Source organism: Eumetopias jubatus, unplaced genomic scaffold, assembly GCF_037043125.1.
Source record: "Eumetopias jubatus isolate StellerSeaLion01/CBP00866 unplaced genomic scaffold, mEumJub1_p1.0 scaffold_12, whole genome shotgun sequence".
Lineage (NCBI taxonomy): Eukaryota > Metazoa > Chordata > Mammalia > Carnivora > Otariidae > Eumetopias > Eumetopias jubatus.
This window is the reverse complement of record NW_028274818.1, coordinates 51774286-51796269: the sequence shown is the minus strand read 5'-3', so window position 1 is coordinate 51796269 and position 21984 is coordinate 51774286. Positions and strand designations below refer to the sequence as shown.

The window sequence follows — 21984 nt, the reverse complement described above, 5'->3', positions numbered from 1 at the left end:
GCGTGGGGCAGGGCAAAGAGGGGCCCGTGGTGATGACTCAGCCCTGACCCACACACGGGGCCATCATAAAGGGTGCATTTCACATGCAGTGAGTCGCGCAACAAGGACTTACCGCGGACAGGGACTATGCCAGGTGTTCAGAGACGACAATGAGCAGCCCCGGCTGTAATGGCGCTTATGGCACTTTCTGTTCAGCTGGTGGGTTCCAAGTTCTTTTTTTTAAGATTTTATTTATTTATTTGATAGAGAGAATGAGAGCGAGAGCACATGAGAGGGGGGAGAGTCAGAGGGAGAAGCAGACTCCCCGCTGAGCAGGGAGCCCAATGCCGGACTCGATCCCGGGACTCCAGGATCATGACCTGAGCTGAAGGCAGTCGCTTAACCAACTGAGCCACCCAGGCGCCCTGGTGGGTTCCAACTTCTAACAGTGGCTTAGTCCCGCATGGCGTGACCTGTGTCACCTCCTCACCTCATCCCCTCCTACATTACCCTGTGCTCCCTCCTACAGCCCAGCCACACTGGCCTCTGCTGTTCTCCAAACACACCAGGCACACTCCCATCTTAGGACCTTAGCGCTGGCTCTTTGCTCTGCCAAGAATGTTCTCCCTCACCTCTTTCAGTTTGTACTCAAATGTCACCTGATTCTGACCACCACATTAAACGTGCAATGGCCCCTCTTCCTAATACTCCTGATCTCCCTCGTCTTGTGCCGCATTTTCTTTCTAAAGCACCTTTCTCTTCCCACCCACCATACTGTATAATTGACTTACTTGCTGTGCTTTTATTATTTGTTATCTGTTTTCACCTGCTAGAATATCAGCTCCACGAGGGCAGGAATCACTGATGCAGCCCAAGCCCTTAGACCACTGCCCGTGGAATGCGTTACTAGATGGGACATCGTCCTGCCCCTCCCCCTGCCAATGCTGGGCCTTTCAGGGGGCCCATGGGCTGTGCTTTCCTTCACCTCTTCACCCTCGGCATTGTATCGGGGAGACGTGTCAGGCTGTCCGAGCAAGCTTGGTCACAGGAGGACCCTCCCTTGGTGGTGCCTGCAAGAAGAGCCATGTAGCCAAGTAGGAGCAGGGACACACTGCTGTTCTGCTCATTGTTTTCAGGAGCCTAATGATTGCAGCTTTGAGGTAACTTAGCCAAGGGAGTTCTTGAAAGAAGGGTTTGCATTTAGGGTCATAGATCCAATTCAAGTCTTCCAAATATGATCTTAATTTCATCCATCTGCCTAGTTCTATTTCTCCTTCAAGACGCTTCCCAGCCATCAGTGGTCACTACCATCACTATCCAGATGCCATGGTTGGAGTCCCCAGCTTTTGTGTCTCAAGACTCTTGCTCCCCCAAGTGTTTCCAAAAATCACCAAAGAGTGCTCCCATGTCCCTGAAGTCATTTCAGTTTCTTTCAGCTCCTCCTGACTTGGACTTGCTCCGCTGATCTCCTTGGCCTAGTTTAAAACCCACTGCTCTAGAGCTCCCTGTGGTCTAGCCCTCCGAACAAGATCACAGCCTGAATGGTATCTCTTAAAACAGCTAATTCAGGGTGATAGGGAGTAGATAATTTTTCCCAAGGACCTGATGCTACCACAAGAAAATTATAACCCATATAAAACTCCGTATCAAATGCCAGTGCTCCTAGAATCCACAGGCCATGCTTCTTCATGGTGAGAGTGTTCTTGGCTGGCCACCTCTCTCCTTAGACCCAACCTGCTGCATTGTTCCAGGACTCCCTTCTCTCCTCTGCAAAGGCTTTCCCTCCTCAGTGTCCTTCTTTCCCTGAATTCAAGCCCTAAAGCACAACTCTGATGTCAACCAAACAGCCCCACTGGCCTTTTGTTTGTCACTCTTAGAAGTCCAGTTTATACCCAACATGGGGCTTTGGTACTTGGTGTCTCTCCTGCCTGGCTTGCTCTTCCTATAGATCTCTATGTGCCAAACTCCTTGTCATTTCGGTCTTAGCTCAAATGACTCCTCCATGGAGAAGCTGCCCTGACTTCTCAGTCTAAATGAGCTCTTGGTCTCCCCACTAACACCTTGGTATATTTTCTTCTCAGTCCTCATCATGGTTGGAAAGGATCTTGTTTATCACTGGTTCGTAGCTTGTTTCTCACCCCCCCAGTCAATGTTTGTTTCTATGTCCCCACCATGAAATAGAATGTAAGCTCCCCCAAAACTGGAACCTCATCTGTTCTGTTCACCCTTTTAGCTCCAGGACCTAGATTATCACCTGGAATCTAACAGGTGTTCAGGAAATGGATGGGCGGACCCCATCAAATGGGCCTCATTTGCCATATTTTCTGATTTTTCCAGAAGAGCCAGAAATCCATATTTTGAGTATCATCCTCTAATGTGGCAACAATTTAAAAAATTAAAAATAGGGTGCCTGGGTGGCTCAGTTGGTTAAGCGACTGCCTTCGGCTCAGGTCATGATCCTGGAGTCCCAGGATCAAGTCCTGCATCGGGCTCCCTGCTCGGCGGGGAGTCTGCTTCTCCCTCTGACCCTCTTCCCTCTTGTGCTCTCTATCTCTCATTCTCTCTCTCTCAAATGAATAAATAAAATCTTTAAAAAAAATTAAAAATACTGTGGTAGGCAAATAAATCGTTATCTGAGGGATTATTTGTCCTGCCAGCTTCCAGTCCGAGGTTACAGACACCATGTGGGGTTTCTTGGGGGTGAGGACCTTTGAGGGAAAGAGGTGAGGGGACTGAGGGAGATGTTCCTTTTCTCTGGGAAAGCAGTGGGAGCCAGAGAGCCCCTCAAAGAGTGGGAGGCCCTGCTCCATTCCCTGACAGTGTCTCTGGGGAGCTGGCAAGGTTTTGGAGGGGATGGCGCACCTAAGGGGGCAAGACCCCAGGCTCCAGAGGGATCAGGCTTTCAGTCTCCGTCTTCTAGTCACAGCGAGGTTAGATTTCAAGGGATCCTGTAGAGGGCGCAGTGCCATAACCAGTGTGGGCTGCAGGGGCCTCTCGACTATTTGGGGCAGCAGAAGCATCCTGGGGCCCTTTGCACAATTCTGGGGGGTATGGGGGCTGCAGTAACGACGGTTGGATTTCCCACCAGACCGGAGTCAGATTCATTGGAAGTAAATAAAGCTATGTGACATTTCTCATACCACCATGTTTACAGACTAATATCCTCCCCATTACTTGACATTTTGTTTTTGTCAAAGTGGGGGAGACAGCTGGGCAGGGTGTTGGGGAAAGGATAACACCAGACCTCACACCAGCACAGGCCCCTCGTCCTAGGGTCCCCTTTGGCCTCTCTGGGGTCCCTCTGGCAGCCTCCTCCCAGATGCGTCTCTTGGCTTCAGCCCCTGCACGCCCAGCCAGGGTGAGGGTCCAGCTGGCTCCCATGCTGCGTTCCCTAGAAATCCACAGCCACAGCCTTTGCCACATGTGTTTTAGCAGCAGGGACGAGGTTAAGGCATCAGAGGCCTCTTACGGTCTGGATGAGGGACGATCCACGTCACCATTACAGCATCCACCACCACGTCCTCCCCACCCCTGGCTTGGGAAGGGAAGTTTCCAGGCTCTGCCGGCTCAGTCCTTTTTTGGAAGAGAACTAAACCCTTCCTGACTCTTCGTGCCCTAAGCACCCTTCTCCTCCGCAGCCTTCCTTCCCTGTGCCCTCCCTAGAGAATGAGCTGCCCAGAAGGAAGTGAGCTGGCTTGCGCCGGCAGACAGGATGAGACTTTTGTGCAGGGAATTCCCCGCCAAGTGGAACCTGCAGCTGGAGCTGGTGCTGCTGCCGCCACGTAGGGAGCGGGGCAGGGGGGCAGGTGCACCACCCACCTCACACGCTCTCTGTCCCCCAGCCCGCAGACATGGCGGCCACCTGGATGGAGTTAAGGCTGCAGGATTGCCTGCGGCCAGGGGATTGCTCTATGCTGGAAAGTTTCCTTCACAAGGGAGGTGAGTGCACACAGCACAGGATAAAGGTCTCGAGTCCACTGAGGATGGGCAAAATATAAAATACATCATCTGCTTGGGCAACAGAGGGAAAACATCCCCAGGCTGACTCATGCTGGTGCCTTCCTTTACAACTCAGCCCTAGCACACTACCCCCTCATCTTGGGTGAGTAAAGCAGAGAAAGACAGAGACAGAGACGGAGAGACAGAGGAGAGGAGCCCAGAGGTCAGGTTTGGGAGTCCGTTGGCCAGGAAACGAGATTTGGAGGGCCCTTTTTATTGAAGGCAGCAACATAACTGCCTTAGGGGTGCACTGCGTCCACCACTGGAATTCAGACATGTCTGGGCATTTCTGGAAAATTGGTCCAGTGATTCAGCCAGGGACTCAGGAACCTCCTAGAATACTCCTTGTCCTATAAAAGTGGGAATGAAGCACCACAACTTTGACCTGGTAACAGGGTTTTATGCTTCTGAAGGGTATGGTATGGGCCCAGCGTCTGTCATGCAAATCTGTCCCAGCCCTGGCCCACCTGCCTTAGGGAGGCAGGGAATTAGCTTGAAGAACAAATGGAAAGAGTTCACATGAACAGCACAAGGCATTGGGCAGGAACATTTCTGCTTCAGGAGTCCTGAAAAACTTTGTAACACCCTCCGGGGAGGGGAAGCATTCTCTTCCATATCTAGCCACAGGTACCTGAATGTCTGGTGGGATATGGAGGCCACGTGGTAGCTGATCCAAATGTTGGGAAAGCCCAGGCAAGACAGCTCCTGAGAAATAGTTGTCTAGAAATAGTTGATGGAACTTACTTGGGTGGGCATTTGGGATCCTACATCAGCAGGATTACAACAGCCACAAAAATAATTTCACCTTGCACTCACATACGAGGATGGACTGCAGAAATATTCACGTACATGTTCTTATTTGCTCCTTAGAACTCCCACAGGCAGCAGCAAGTATAGTAATCCTCCCCTCCCCCAACCCCCCGCCACCGGTACCAGGAGACGTTGGACTGAAGCAACCTCGAGGCTGCTTCAGCTCTGTCACTCCAGGCCCCTCAGGAGATGTCCCAGGACCCAGTGAGGCCTTATTCTCTAGGTAGATACACTTTAGAAACTATGAAGTCAAGCTATGTGCATTGGCTGGGGACCTCTTCTCTGCTCAGGGCTCTGCATAGTAAATAGAACAGTAAGAATGGAGAGAAAGTATTACCTTCATTACTGTTAGAGGCTAAGTTGGACGACGAAGCTTAGAGCGAGAAACAAATTGAGCACAGAATTGCTCAGACTTGCCTACCCTGTTACAGACATAGCTGGACATTTTCCCAGGTCAGACTAAGAGTGGAAAAAGGCAGGAGGAACTAGAAGATGGGGAAGGGGCTGGGTGGCTCTCTCTGGTTCCTCCATTAACTCACCAAGCAGGTAAGTGGGGAGTGGAGAGGGCCAGGAGTGTCACAATGATGGATGTCCCTCCAGGTGGAAGAAACAGCAAGGGCTTTTGGAAAAAGTGTTCCTGTATGAATAACTGTACTGGATTGATGTGCATTATCCACTGGGGCCAGGCCCTCTGAACAGGCAAGACTTGCTTAGTTTTCTGGCCTGTAGAGGGTGGATTGGTGTACTAGTCAGGATTCTTTAGGGAAACAACAGAATCAGTAGTGTGTGTGTGTGTGTGTGTGTGTGTGTGTGTGTGTTGTGTGTTTATAGGAAGAATGAGAGAGCTATCAATGTAAGTAAATTCAGTGAACAAAATTAAATTGTAAAGATTTATATCAGGATATTAATTATTGGACCAATTAGTACTACATAACCATGTAGGATCTGAGGACCATTGCTTGAACCATGAGGTTTCTTAAATACACACACACACACACACACACACACACACACACACACACACACATATAGTATTGCAAACAGAAAAGAATGACTTGGTTCCTCATTCAATAAGTAGCAAACAAGTATCTGCTGTATGCTGGGTCCTTTATTGTGAGGGGTACAAAGGGGAGTGACATGTGATAGTTGTTTTCTGGGAGCCCAAGGTTAAGTGGAGGATGGCAAAGCGTAATATGATGAGTACAATGGAGAAGATATAAGCAAAGTGCTATTGTGATCGCAGGTAGGATTAATTCTCACTTGAGGTCTGAAGAGGGCTCTATGGAAAAGGAGACATTTAAATTGCACTTTGAAGAATGAAGGAAAGGGATCTTCCTGTATTGTATTTGAGGATTGTTGGTAAGTCTAGTGTTATTGTTCTGGATGTGTGTGTTGGGACGGGGGAGGTGGGGCAGGTGGGAGATGGCTATAGGGGTTTGCTGGGGGGCTGGAGGCAGGAAGAGAAAGCAAAAGAGAGAGCTCAGCCCGGGACAATAGGTTATATTAGGCAAGGCACTGAATGCCATGCCAGTGAGTTAAGACTCCCTAGCAGGAAGTGGAGGCCTGTTGCCTGTTTTTAATGAAGCGAAGGGGAAAACATGGATTTTTGAAAGATCCTTCTGGCAACACATGGAGAATGGATTGAAAGGTTGTTAGAGCCTGGTGAGTGAGTCTTGGTGAGAGTGGAACTATTGCAGAAGTAGTGGGAACAGATGTAAGGGGGCTCCTCTGAGAGAAGCTTGAAGACAGGACCTGGTACCAGAAGGAAGAAATAGTTGTGGTTGGCATGGGAGGAAGTCAGTCACAAGTTTACCTGTTCATCTCTATTTTAACAGTGCGTTCTACCTGTGTCGGAGGCTCTTCTAGGTTTCCTGTCTCCCTCTGGTCAGGGGGGTCGTTGAAGGCAGGGTTGAGGTATCATCTTTGTGTGCCCCTCAGCCTTCAGCTCAGAGCTCTGACCCTGTGAGGGCAGAATATATAAATGTCTGTGACAGTGGAGTAGCCCCAGGAGGCCAGGCTGCGGCATGCAAATCACGTGAGGGAAGGTCTAATTGTTGCTCGGTGGGTGTGATACCTGGTACCTGAAGTGAAACTCTATGTAAAGTACACATGTGGGACCAGAGAATCTGTGTGGGAGATCCCCGCTTGACATCCCTGAGCAGTCACCTCATGGGGCCACCTGGACTGTTGAGGGAGCCCTGACCCGTGACAGGAGGTTGGGGAGGGACCTGCCACTCGTCCTGTCCTGTTCTGGGCTGAGGAAGTTCCCTTCAGCTCAGAAAACAATCTGATCAGTGTTTCTGCTGAGAGGATGGTGGGCTCTGGCCCAGGAATCACCACCTCTGGCCATCCATAGGGGCTACAAAAGCACCCAGAAGTCATCATTGGTTATAGGTTCCTGGGGTCACTCCTGGGGGCACTTGTCTGGCAGGCTGAGGAATGTAAACTAAATATTCTCTTCTTTATATTTGCTTTACCTTTTTTTTTTTTTGAGAAAGTAGTGTATGCTCATTGTAGAAAATTTGAAAATAAATACAAGTAAAAAAAGTAAATAAAAGCACCCATTTTCCTGCAAGTAAATGTAGTAGTGCCACATTTTTATGATTGTTAGTCAGTACGTTCTAATCATATGTGTAAGGTATACATATGCATGCCTTACCCTACACATGGTACACCAGACACCATACCACATGTACATCCATTACCAGATATATGGTGCTTTTTATTTCCCCAGTTAATCACTAAGGTCCCATCTGTTCTTATTTTTAAGAAGTACAGGCTCTCTTTTTTAAAAAAAGATTTTATTTATTTATTTAAGAGAGAAAGAGAGAGAGAGAATGAGCAGGGGGGAGGGGCAGAAGCAGGCTTCCCGCTGAGCAAGGAGCCCAATGCAAGACTCTATCCCAAGACCCTAAGATCATGACCTGAGCCGAAGGCAGCCGCTTAACCGACTGAGCCACCCAGGCACCTCCAGGAAGTACAGGCTCTCATCTTGAGGACTTTCGCTCTTTCTTGTCTGCGAAGACGAGGGGCTCATGCAGCCCAAAGGGATCCAGAGATGCTTTCAAGATAGGAGGTGATAAGGCGACATCTGATCTGTCCCATGCTGCTTGTTTGTCTCACTGCCACGTGGCACCACTGTTGAAAACTATTTGTCGATGTTCTGATGTCTTCACAGGTCTACAGTATAGTCACTACTGTCAAGGAACCCCATGCTTGAGCTCCAAAATCACAGCTCTCTAAGTTCACATTCTACTCCCAAGTGTCATTCCCAAGTGCTACCATGGCTTTGGAGGCTGTGCTGCAAGACTCCTTCTGCCACAGCCATGTGCTATCCCAGAACTGGTCCAGCCCCATGAACCTCGGGCTCCTGCATGAGCCTGGGTCCCCAGCGTGGTGTCCCTTTGCCTTGTTTTCTTTGGGGACTTGGAATCTTCTTCTGCCAAAGAAACATGGTCAGGGCTACTGCCATTTCTTATTTTAAGATTTATTTGTTTTTTTGAGGGAGAGAGTGCGCCGGGGGGGGAGGGGCAGAGGGAAAAGGAGAGAGAGTCTTAAGCAGACTCCGGGAGCCTGATGCAGGGCTCCATCTCAAGACCCTGAGATCAAGACCTGAACAGAAACTGAGAATCAGATGCGTAACCGACTGTGCCACTGAGGAGTCACTCTGTCATTTTAAATCTTGGGGGGGAAAGTTGTGGGAGAATAAGTTACTTCCCAGAAGACACTGGGTTTCTGATGCAAATTGGTCCTCCTCTTTCCCAGGAACTAGTTCTGCATGTGAAGGTGTATTGGTGAGACTACGAAAAGTTTAATTATGTTGTTCTCCAAGGAGCATGTCCTTGGAGATCTTCTCCAAGATGGCAGATAGGACAAATTCACTGGGCAGCTGTGTGACTGGTTGGAAAGTTACCCAATCTGTCTGCCTAGGCTCAGAAGCAACAGTCATCACTGGCACATGGTTATATGGAGCTTTCCTTTGGGATCAAATAAAATCCACTTGTCTCCTTGCCCTAGAGCTGTCTGAGCTGGTGATTTGGGTGTCTCTGCACTCAGGGGGCAGGCTTGGCATGCCAAACATTGTCTTCCAGGGCATTGATGAAGTGCCCAGTCAGCTCTTTTAGTCATCACTTTAAAAAATGGAAATGCTTCCAAATCTCAGAGCTGAGGACCTCGATCTGAATAATAACTGTGTATGTGTAATTGAGGTACTCCACCTTCAAAACACAATCTTATCACTTCTTACCACCGAGGCACAGGCCACTATCATTGCTCTTCCAGAAAATCACAATAACCTTCCAACAGTTCCTCTGCTTCCCCACTTTTCCCTCCAGAGTCTATTTGTCATACAGCAGGCCAGCATGAATGCTCAGAGTCCTCCAATGCCTTCCCACAACATGCTAGAATAAAATCCACGCTCCCCTCTGTGGTATGAAGGTCTCTACCATGTGACCCATGCACCTCTCCAATCTCCTCCTTCCCGTCCTCCCTCCAGCTACAATGCCCACTTGCTTTGTCCTGAGTAGCCCAAGCCTGTTTCTTCCTTAGGGCCTTTACACGTGCTTTCCCCTCCTCCTGGAACATTCTTCCTCCATTTCTCCACACAGTTCCCTCGCTTGATTTATTCAAATCTTTGCTCAAGTCACTTCTTCAGAGAGGACCTTAAAAGTAGATACTGCTCCCTGCCATACCCTGCCTACCCCCTGTCATGCTCTACCCCTGGCTCACACTTTGTTTTCTTCGTAATTCTTACTATTACCATGCCTCAGCCCCCATTTATGTTTTATTGAATCATTTCCTTATTTGTTGCCTGTCTTCCTGGCATTAGAGTTGAACTTCCTTGAGAGCAGGGCCACGGCTGCCCTTTTTTTGTGGTGGAATCCACTGAGCCTAGAATAGTTGCTTGACACAAAGTGGATGCTTCATGAACATATCTTACATGAATGAATGTATGAAGACATTTCTCAAGTTTATGGAAACGGAACATAAGTAGTTAAATTGCTTTTTTTGATGTGGAGTCAGAAGTCTCCCCATTATAGAGTATTTCTTGGCTACCTTCTAAAGTTCTTAGCAGTGTCCATGTAGAGGATATTAAGCATAGGTACATAGACACATACACATACACTGTAACTTTGAAACGGATAGACAGAGACATAATTAGGGTTTTTTCCCTGAAATTCAAAACCATGGTTTGGGGCAGTTTTCAGCCAGAATCTGCTCTACATTTGGGTATTCCTACAAGGGCTATGTATTTTTGGCCTGCTCCAATAGATTCTTCAGGAAGAAGTTGTCTATGAGAAACAAATTTGGTTTCTGAGTGACCCACCTCCCTTAGTGGAGCCTCCCAAAGGGCTCTAACCTTTTAGGTTTAAAAATGGGAATGATAAGGAATTCACTTAGGGTTTGGCTAGATAGTTCTGTTCCATGTGATGTTGGTTGGGGTTATTTACTCATCTGCATTCAGCTGGTGACTAAAATGGACTGGGAGGTCCAAGAAGGCTTTGTTCACATGCCTCGTTCCTTGATGCTCCTCTGTGAGGCTTTTCTCTCTCCACATGGCAAACGGGGCTTCCTCATAGCATGATCACCTCAAGCTAACTTTTGCATGAGAGCTGGTTTCCAAGAGGGGGCAGCAGTCCAAACACTGAGTGTAATCCTCACTGGATTACATTTTAGCTTGTGAAACTGGGAAAATAGTTTTAATTTTCTAAGCTTAAACTTCCTTATCTGTGAAATGGGGATAATAGTACATGTCTTGGAATGTGGTCATGAGGGTTTCAAGTGATATATGTGTAACTGGAAGATAGAATCCCAGAACCTTAGGACCCAGAAGTTTGCAAGGACTGGGGGGAGAACAATTTTTCCCTTCCTTTCCACTTACAGGAGGTACTTATGGGAGTGGGATCTCTGACCAGACCTGTGATCTGGAACATGTGCAAGAAAAATTGCCATTTCAAAGCGTCTGATGTCTCTTTGTGTTATTTGGGATGGAGCCCAGAGTAGAAACTCACATTAAAGTGGCCTTCATGGTTGCTGAAGGCAAAGGGCAGGAGGATGAGGTGAGACCAACGAGACCTGAAAGTGCCCTGCATCATAAAGTAACAGAAAATGTCTGTTTTGTGGCTCTGGAGCTCAGAGGACAGAGAGGATGAGGGAAAGCTCACAATGGAAGGTTGAGATCCCAGGTCCACGGTCGCCGTAGGACAGGCTCAAAATGGGGTTAGCAGGGATGCCATCTTGTCTGGTGTGTAATGTTCTACTTCAGTCTGCTTCCTTTTCTTTAATTGCCTCCATTAGCACTAAACCTTCAGGAAAAGCTTTGTGTTGGTGCTGTGTGGAGGCCTAACGGGGAGGGGCCCTGTCTACTTCTCATTGGAGGGAGAGGGGACAGCATCTCAGGAGGGAGGTGGTGAGGGGAGGTAAGGAATGAGCTGACAGCAGGGGTTTGAAGAACATTTGCACCCACCTTGGAAATCCTGGAAAGGATACTAGAATTCTCTAACTTAGTATGTTAGGTAGGAGCTTAGACTATACCACTGGGGGTGGCTGACCCCAGGAGGCAGGTAGAGTTGGTAATAATCTGGGGATGTACATAAAGAAATTGACCCACAGCTGACTTACCTTAAGTGGAGACTTTTCTTATTCAGAGTTCAAGTAACTTGCTAAGGGAAATAAAGCTGGGTCTGGCAACTGGGATTCAGATCTAGATTTGTCTGAATTTAAAGTCCTCACTTTTTACGCTGTTCCACATTTCCTTCAAGTACTACATATTTGCTACTAAATCTTTTTAGAATAATAGAGCTAAATAAAAGACCTGGTGGCAGCTTGCAGCCAAGTTAAATGATGACTCACCCTAGGTCACCCAAGGCAAGGCAGGGACATTCTTAAAGCTGGCTGAGAATTGCCCAAGTACACTTTCTCCTGATTATTTTGAGGTCAAGACTCCGAGGATTAGCAGGTTCTAAAGTCCTTCTCTGTTCCAGCTATTTTAAAATCTTGTTTATATGCTAATGGTACTCTACCCTCAGCTGGCCTTCTATCATCTGTCAAGTAAATAGTGACCATAATGAGAAAAGAAACCAGAAATGCAAATGAAGAAAGACAAAGAGTGTGAGTGAGCAGGAACCAGCTGAGCAGAAACATAAATTCCTGCTCAGAGCCACATTTTCTCATAGCTAAACTCACACCTTTATTTTTTATTTGCTCTGGCATAAGAAGGTTTCCTTGCATTAGTAATGATACTGTTAATGTTTTATAGAGTATAGAAGTCTTAGCCACATTGAGATTCTCCCCTCAGTAAATGGAGGAATCTTAGACTTATTGAAATGAATATGGAGTTTGAGTCAGGCTGTCATCTCTTCCTATCAAGGACCTGAGATTTCTTTGGGGGGTGTTGGTGACTTCTGCCCCACTTCTGTTATTAACATACACTCCTCTACATCCCCAAAGACATTTCAGAAGACCCCTCAACCTCCATTTTTTAACTGAGATCTGGATCTCCTCAAAGTTTCAATTTTGTCTGCAGTTTCCACCAATAGCAACTGATTTTACTTCTAAATTCCATGCAGCATTCTTCCTAGAAAAATGTTGCTGTTCTCCTGATTCTCACATCCACCTTCAGACAATCCTCATCAATCTTCAGGTAAAAGCTCTTTTCCCTTCCAGGTCATACCACCCACTCATACCATGTTGTTTGCCTCCAGGTTACTGACATCTGCCTATTACCTGGTTAGCTTCCTTCCTTCACTGATGATTTTGGGATGGTTGCCAGTCATTATTCTCATTTATTTCAGACAAAATCTTAGGATATTGTAGCACTTGTTAGACATCCAGTCCAGCAACCCAGTATCCAAACTCCTGGACATCGTTAACTCCAATGCCCTTTATTTCTCTCTTCTTCAACCAACCTTGCTTGGACAACACTGTCGTATCCAGTCTCTGGTCACAATTTCCTGTTTTCACACTATCTTTCCCATTAAACTCTGACCTCATATGCAGATCCTCTTTCTTCATCACATCATTTTCTCACTGTTTATCTGAACCTTATGACTCCTCTTTTCTTCTATACAACCAAGATTCCATGGGTTATACAGAGATCTGAACCACTCTTTCATAAGCATCTTTGGTTCCTTGCCATCCTTTATTTTTCTATCTTATCACCCATAAAATCCCAACCTAGAACCAATGGTACTATTATTCTCTAACTTCTTTGTTCTTATACCTGAATACGGGGATATACTGGGAAAATAATCAGATGTTGGTTGGCATGTTGAAAATTTCATGGACTCTCTTCTCAGCTTGCCCCGTAGCGCTATTTCTTAATCTTTTGTCTTTAGTCAACACTTTTTCTCATTTCCTTCAATGACTTTCAAATCCTACCTATTTCTTCAAACTTCATACTTAACTCCTGTTCCCTCATTGTCAGCAAACAGTCAAGAAAATGAAGGAAATTAAGCATTACTTCTATTCTTAGATACCAACTTTTCTACATTTATCCTCACTGTGGCAGACACTTTTGGTTGCTGACCCAACAGCCATGCTCACCCATTCTTTCTTGTTAACAGAACCCTGATTTGTACAGATATTTGATAGCTATCAAATATTTTCAGGGAGGCTCGCCTCTTGCCTAGCTCAAGTGGATAAATCATAATTAGCCTAACCCAGTTTTAACTATTTCACTTCCTTTTTCAGTCTTGGCTTAGTATTGTGAAAAAATTCTGGCCATTCAATGGAGATCTGTGGAGGGGCTTCTGGGAAAGTTTTTCTCCCTCTCAAAATGGAGCCTAAGGAATAGTTCTTTTCTCCTGGCTTTTGGATATTGTTCTATGGAACAATGTAGTCTGGAGATACTGTGGTAATCTGACCATGGTGGGAGTGAGCTGGTGTGTTGAGGGTGCCAATGCAGAAACCTGGAAAGAACTTGGGTCCTTGATGACATTGTTAAGCCACTGAATTAGCAACCTTTCCCATAACCATCCTGCTCATTGACATCTTGATAAAATAATGTTTCCTTATTGTTTAAGATTCTTTTGATTGTATTTTCTGATGCTTGCAGCAAAAAGCATTCCAGCTATTTTACTAACCCTTCCAGTCCTGAAAGTTTCTCTTCTCATTTCAAGGTCAATCTCTCCACCTGTGCCTTAGATCCTGTTGCCTACTGCCTTTTCTGGAATTTGTCACATGATTTATCACCCTACATTCTGTATCTTCTATTTCTACCCCTCTAAGTCTATCAACTTGCTCAAGTTTCCTCCAATATTAAAATATTTCCTTGAATCCACATCCTCATCTAGCTCTTAACAAATCTCTTTTCTCCTCTTCTCATGCAAACTCTTTAGAGTGGGCTATACTTTCTGTCTCTACTTCTTCATTCCCATTTCTTTTCATGTCACTCAGCTTGGCTTTTGGCTCCATCATTTCCATTCAGATGGTCTAGTTAAATTTACCAATGATTTCTTAACCACCATATCCAATGAGATGTTTAAGATCTCACACTTTGCTGTACTTCAGTGCATTTGATGCAGGTTATTGAATCTCTTTAGAATCTTGGCTCTTGTATAGCCTCACTTTCCTGGTTCTTTTTTATGATTTTTCCTTTAGTTCTCCTATGGTTTGATAGTCTTCTCTCCTGATGCTTCTGACATTTTGGTGTTCCATAAAGTTATACCATTAGTTCAGCTCTCTTCTCATTCTACATGTCCTCTCTGGATCCAAATTTATGGTTTAAATCACCACCTTGCTGCTATTAACTCCCAAATCTCAACTCCCTGCCTGACCTTCAGATCCTTCTGCTGAATGACTGGCTAGAAATCTACACCTAGATGCCACTTAGCACCCCCCTCCCCAAACTAACATGGCTATGCTGAGTCCAAACTTCCTCCCTCTTATATTCTAGATTGGTGGCCCCACCATTTACTAATAAATTCAGTAAGACACTTGAGGGCCATCCTGAACGTCTCCCTTTTTTTCCCTCTCCCCACTCAATCTACTACCAAATGTGGTTGGTTTTGCCTCGTATATAGCTCGCAGCCCTATTCCTGCCTCTTCATCCCCACAGCAACACCCCTAGTTCAGGCCCTTATCACCTCTTAACCTTAACCACTTATCACCCTTATCACCCTGTAACCACAACAGTGACTTCCTGATTGCTCTCCCTACCTCCTCCAATTCATCCTCTACATAGCTGGCAGAGAATTGCATCTTCATAAATAAGTTTGGCTATGATATGCCCTTGACTGAATTCTGTTCATGGCTCCCCAGTTTTTATTTACAGAGCAAAGTGCACATTCCTTAACATAGCACACAGGGTTCTTCATGAGTGATCCCTGCTGCTCTTCTGGCTTCTACAGGTTATTTCCTGGCATCCACTTCATGATTTATTCTCCAGCAACAGAATGTTTCTTTTGTTCCATATGCATGCCTTGTTATTTCTCAACACACACACACACACACACACACACACACACACACACACACACACACACACACACCTACACCCCTTTGCTTAACTAATTCTGTAAGTTGGGTGCCATTTCTTAATTCTACTATAGGACTCTGCCGTTTCTACCACTATAGTTTACCATGATGCATTATAATGTTCTGTCTTACGGCTGTCAAGAGCAGTCTTACTAATATTTGGGCTGCCAGTCTCCAGCCAATAGTAGGGATTCCTGCCACATAGTACAGGTTCCTTAATATTTGTTGAGTGAATAAATGGATGAATAAACATATCCTCTAGGGAGTTCAGTCTCCTGAATCTGTCTGTGTAGATTCCCTCTGTAGCTTCGACTCAGAACTTGAGGAGTGAACTAACAACTGTGCTTACAGATACCTCTGAGACCGCCTTGTCACTGTTCCCATATTTCACATCCTATTGTAATTCTCAAATTGGTTTGTCACTCCTTTGGTGCTGGAATAATAGGAGTATTTCTCCACGGATATACATGTAGGAAATCATAAAAGCAGCATATGATTCTGGGATTACTTGTATAAAATTAACATGTATGTAAATAAACTGCTATGTTTACTTTTGGGCTATCATAGAGGATGTTGTTCACTGATTTTCTTTTTTTTCCCTATACCTCCTTATTCTCCCATTCAGTTGCTGGAGGAAGAGATGCCTCATTAAGAGAAGGAAATTCTCGAAGCTGGAGGAGGCTGAATGACATTGCAAACTTTGCCTCTTTCTTGATTTACAGAGCAAAGCATTAGGATGGGAGTCTTTTCCAGTTTAAAAATGTTTCTATCTCTCTGATGCTTACTCTCCCCCTCCCACCCCCTCCTCCCCAGAGCCCCCAATACCCACCTGGTACCCCCTCTACCCTCCTGAACATATGTGAAAAATTCAGAGCAAGTTTAGTCCTGGGAAAAATGTGGAGTACATGAATTTAGATGTATTGTCTTGTGTACCCTCCGTCCCTGAACATAGAAAGAGAAGGAGGACCCTTCCATCAGCAAATTAGTGGCAGAATTTCTGGTCAGAGAGAAGAAAATGTATGAGGTAGGCAGACCTTTTGTTGATTAATGGCTTGAGACCACATTACAGAAGCAATTGCCTACTTGACCTGTTAATCAAGATAGGGAAACATTTTATAGCAGCAATGACCACAATAGCCAAACTGTGGAAAGAGCCAAGATGTCCATCGACAGATGAATGGATAAAGAAGATGTGGTATATATACACAATGGAATATTATGCAGCCATCAAAAGGAATGAGATCTTGCCATTTGCAACGACGTGGATGGAACTGGAGGGTGTTATGCTGAGTGAAATAAGTCAATCAGAGAAAGACATGTAGCATATGACCTCACTGATAGGAGGAATTCTTAATCTCAGGAAACAAACTGAGTGTTGCTGGAGTGGTAGGGGGTGGGAGGGATGGGGTGGCTGGGTGATAGACATTGGGGAGGGTATATGCTATGGTGAGTGCTGTGAATTGTGCAAGACTGTTGAATCACAGATCTGTACTTCTGAAACAAATAATGCAACATATGTTAAGAAAAAAGAAAAAGAAGAAGATAGCAGGAGGGGAAGAATGAAGGGGAGTAAGTTGGAGGGGGAGACGAACCATGAGAGACGATGGACTCTGAAAAACAAACTGAGGGTTCTAGAGGGGAGGAGGGTGGGGGGATGGGTTAGCCTGGTGATGGGTATTAAAGAGGGAACGTTCTGCGTGGAGCACTGGGTGTTATGTGCAAACAATGAATCATGGAACACTACATCAAGAACTAATGATGTAATGTATGGTGATTAACATAACAATAAAAAATAAAAAAAAGAAATGCAGATGAAGCTAAAAAAAAGATAGGGAAACATTTGTCTTTGAGCAATACATTTTAAGATTCTTCAGACTTCCTGCATATTCCTTAGCTTCTTCCAATCACAAAGATTTCTCAAAGCAAACTTAGGGGGCAGGAGTGGTAGTGATAAAATTATAGGTTTTTCTTTGCTACCCAGAAACTTCTAAATGCAGGTTGTTCCTGAAGTTAAGAGATAATTCTAAACTGGGAAATACAGTGTGTGAGGACAAGGACAGCAGGAACACTTGCTAATAAGTGGCAGACTCTATTCTTCCTCTTGTCATTTGCTGCAGAAACATGAATCATGACCACATCTTTCCAGATCAGGGAGGGCCTCAGAGTCACCCATGGATGCTCCAGGGCATGCTGACATGTGCCTCGTCAGGTGACCTGAGCATGACTGTGAGCTGTCCAAATGCTCTTTAGGGCACTGAAATGGAAAAATCCCAAGAAAATACTGCAGTGGAGTTTAAGACTCCTAGTCCCTCTTTCCTTAGCTGCTTCCTATGGGATAAAAAGAGTTGGAGAATGCTAATGGAAGTGTCATAAGTGGAAGCAATAGGTAGATAAACATGAGATAATATATTTCAGGACGGAAGTCATGAGGGATGGAGTGGGAGGACTGAGGGGTATATTTCCCCTTCTCCATCCTTCCATCCTTGCCCCAAGTTGCTCAAGAAGTAACAAATCTCAAAGGTGCAAACATGTCAGTATACTTTGTCTAAGAAAATATTACTCAGCTTTTGATTATAGGTAGTTATGATCCTTCAAATAGGATAATCTTGTAAAAATGTTCAAAATATAGATGAGCCATAGAGTATGACCCATCAAATCCTTCATTAGGAAACCTCAATGAGATATCACCTCACACCAGTCAGAATGGCTAAAATTAACAAGTCAGGAAACGACAGATGTTGGCGGGGATGTGGAGAAAGGGGAACCCTCCTACACTGTTGGTGGGAACGCAAGCTGGTGCAGCCACTCTGGAAAACAGTATGAAGGTTCTTCAAAAAGTTGAAAATAGAGCTGCCATACGATCCAGCAATTGCACTACTGGGTATTTACCCCAAAGATACAAATGTAGGGATCCGAAGGGGTACGTGCACCCCAATGTTTATAGCAGCAATGTCCACAATAGCCAAACTGTGGAAAGAGCCAAGATGTCCATCGACAGATGAATGGATAAAGAAGATGTGGTATATACACACAATGGAATATTATGCAGCCACCAAAAGGAATGAAATCTTACCATTTGCAACGACGTGGATGGAACTGGAGGGTGTTATGCTGAGTGAAATAAGTCAATCAGAGAAAGACATGTATCATATGACCTCACTGATATGAGGAATTCTTAATCTCAGGAAACAAACTGAGGGTTGCTGGAGTGGTGGGGGGATAGGAGGGATGGGGTGGCTGGGTGATAGACATTGGGGATAGTATGTGTTATGGTGAACGCTGTGAATTGTGTTAAGACTGTTGAATCACAGACCTGTACCTCTGAAACAAATAATACCTCATATGTTAAAAAAAAAGAAGAAGATAACAAGAGGGGAAAAATGAAGGGGGAAGATCGGAGGGGGAGATGAACCATGGGAGACTATGGACTCTGAAAAACAAACTGAGGGTTCTAGAGGGGAGGGGGTTGAGGGGATGGGTTAGCCTGGTGATGGGTATTAAAGAGGGCACGTTCTGCGTGGAGCACTGGGTGTTATGTGCAAACAATGAATCATGGAACACTACATCAAAAACTAATGATGTAATGTATGGTGATTAACATAACATAATAATAAAGAGATCTATAGGTTTTTAAATCAACAAAAAATTATTGAACTCCCCAATTCATTTTGCAAAGCAATCACAATTTTAATCTCATGATCTTCACTAAGAACTAAAACAGAAAGAAAGCTTTAGATTATTTTCATTTTAGAGGTAAGTACAGGATTTTTAAATAAAATATTAGTCGATAGACTAGTTGCTAATCCAGTTGATGGAGTCTTAAAAAGGGGACGGGAAAGGAAGAGGTGAGTAGAAAAACATTAAAGAGAAACTCTGCTCATGTCATTATTTTAGAATAAAGCAGGCCCTAGTGAATTAATTAAGTGAAACAATGAGATCTAAGAAGGCTGCAGAAAACTCTGAAGCTATGTTATCAAAAATGTTAGTAGTGGTAAGAGAAGGAAATTTGAATGCCAAATACTGATATATCTTTATGTCAGTGTCTACTTTCCTATATGGAAATGAGAGCTGGATAAAGTAGCTAAGTATAAATGAATCGATGGTATTTAAGAGGTAGTGTGGTGCAGTTTTAGTAATAAGGATACCTGAGATCCACCCCAGTTCAGCTAATAATTTGCTATGAGACCTTAGAGAAGTCACTTGACTTCTCCGTGAAATGAGGTAGTTAGTTGATTTAGATCAGCACTTATCAAACTTTAATCTGCATATGAACCACTTGGAGATTTTGTTGAAATGTGGTTTCTGGTTCAGTAGGTCTGGGGCAGGCCTGAGATTTTACATTGCTAATAAGCTTTTAGGTTATGCCATGTTGCTGATTTGCAGATCACACTGAGTAGCAAAGGTCCAGATGATCTCTATATCTCTTCCAGTTTAATCAAACATGGTTTTATTATATGTTCTTTCACAGGCAATCAGCTAAAAACTTTAAATTATAAGAATGAAGGTAAAGCAATGGCCAGAACTACTGTAGTAAATAAGAAAGATGTGTTCTTACCTACTACACATCAGTAGAATGGATCTAGCAATGATGTTTGACTTAGTGACTCAGTGAGTAAAGAGGGGCAGGAACAAATCTCAGTCCAAAAGATGTGACCAGAGAAAAGAGCAATGGAGAGATACCCAGAAATATCGAGAGAGATAAAAGTGCTTAATGAAGCATCTACAAAAGGAGCAGGAAGATTGTTAGCCCTCTCTTAGCTCCCTCTGAATCTCCCTGACTTCATTTGGAGAGCGTACTGTCACTACGATCACTGACCCTCCTTCCCACATCACCCAGCTTCTCTAAAATACAAAGAAAAGCAGTGGGCTTCAATGTGTACATTACAGTGAATTCAGAAAAGCAGCCCAGGTGCTGACTGACAGACATCCTGGTCCTTGGTTTAGGGCCAGGCACCAGGGGTAGAGGATCCACCTCAAGGTTTTTCTGAGAACTGGGGAGGAGGCAGAAAGGGTGGGAAGGACCCAGCAGGATGAGCACTCAGTGTGTCTTCAAAACCAGAAATCTTCCTTCATACATGTATTCATTGGAAAATGACTTTAGTTTAATAACAATAATGATTTAGTAAACCATTTATGTTAAGAAAAATCTGTGAGGTAGATAGAGGCAGGCATTGTTAACCAATGTAAAACAAGAAGCCAAGATTAGGCAGATTAAGACCACCCAGTTAGTGTCAGATTAGAGCTCAGGTCTCTTCACTTTAGTCAGTGGAGTTCCCTTTACAGTGTGTGGATCTAGCACTATATGTATTTAACCATACTGGACTTTGACCTTTTTCTCATATTCCATTAACCCTACACACCAATTATGGGTATAGAATTACCAGGTGCTTTGTTTTGTTATTTAATAACAGGATGTTTTAGGAAATAAATAATCTGCCATATTGGTAAGAGTGATGACCATTGTTCGTTGCCAATGCCAGAACATTTCCCTTTTCTTCTTTGCTGACAAATTTTATTTTTCTTCCTCTAAGAGTCCATGTTCTTCAGCAGGGAGTGGGCTCTTTCCAGACTTAGGACATTGCATCTTGATTGGTCTGAGCTAATCAAGATGGTGTGTATCACTTGCTAAGTGATAGACAAGTTGAGATAAGGGCATGCGATGAAATTGTGGCCAATGAGAGGTGAGGGGAAGTTGCTTCTACTTTTAAAAAGGGATGTGTTACAAACATAGCACCTTTTATGTCTCTGGATTTTGTCTACACAGGTGATGCCTAGAACTGTGGCAGCATCTTGAAAGAGTGTGGGGATGACATTTGACACAATGAGGGTAATAGAGAAGAGAAATGAAAAGAACCTGGGTCCTTGATGATGTCACTGAGCCACTGAATCAACAAAACCCAGGGCTGCTCTTCCTTTGGATTTTTAGCTCAACTTTTTTTTATTTGCAGTCAAAAGCACCCCAGTGGATAGAGAGAGACTAAGAGTAGCTCAGTCCAAACTGGCATCAAATGACAAGGATTGGAATCTCAGCTATATCATCAACTAGCTTTGTTACTTTGGGCAAGTCACTTTCTCTACAAGAACCTTATTCCTTGTAAAAATGGAGATAATAAAATAACTATGTCATTAGGTATTAAACAGCTCTAATAAAAACTGTGAAAACACCTGAAAATTGCTGTTACTATCATTACTGTTATCTTTATTAATATTACATGATATGTAATCATGTTATAACAATCTGCAATGAAGATGTTGGAGTTTGTAGGAAAATCTCTGCATCCTGAGACATTTGTACCTTCCCTTTCTTCTAAGGGAACATGAGAAAAGCCAGGCTGATTACAATTTTGGGGTGGGGGAGTTTGTTAATAAAATATGAGAGCAACATCTCACGACAAGCAGAAGGGGCCTTATCAGACTGTTTTTGGAGAAAATGTTCCAGGAGAGTATTTCCAGCAATTTCAATGCATAAGTGGGGCACAACACATACCAGGTAATTTTTCCCTCCACTTTCCTTTGCATTGAGAAGTGAAGAGCTCCACAGATAACAAGTGAAAGGTCATGACTCTGATGTATGGAAGAGAAATAAATCTGGGAGCCTGACTCTACTGTATTATGAGAATACTAGTTCCTCAAATAGAGTTTTGTAAAGACCCTTCTTCCATTCCATTGTTTTCATCCTCTCCCCACCCCCGACAAGACCACTTTTTAAGTAGCCTCCAA

General features: G+C 44.4%; 1 long non-coding RNA gene across 1 annotated transcript in view; it reads left to right on the top strand.

Annotated features, from left to right (window-relative positions):
* The window catches only part of LOC148162807 (uncharacterized), a 32531-nt gene extending 11095 nt beyond the window's left edge, over positions 1–21436 (top strand). The window contains exon 2 of the long non-coding RNA XR_015766478.1: positions 21029–21436. This is a non-coding gene — a long non-coding RNA (uncharacterized LOC148162807). The remainder of the gene's footprint in view (positions 1–21028) is intronic.
* The last annotated feature ends 548 nt before the right edge of the window (positions 21437–21984 follow it).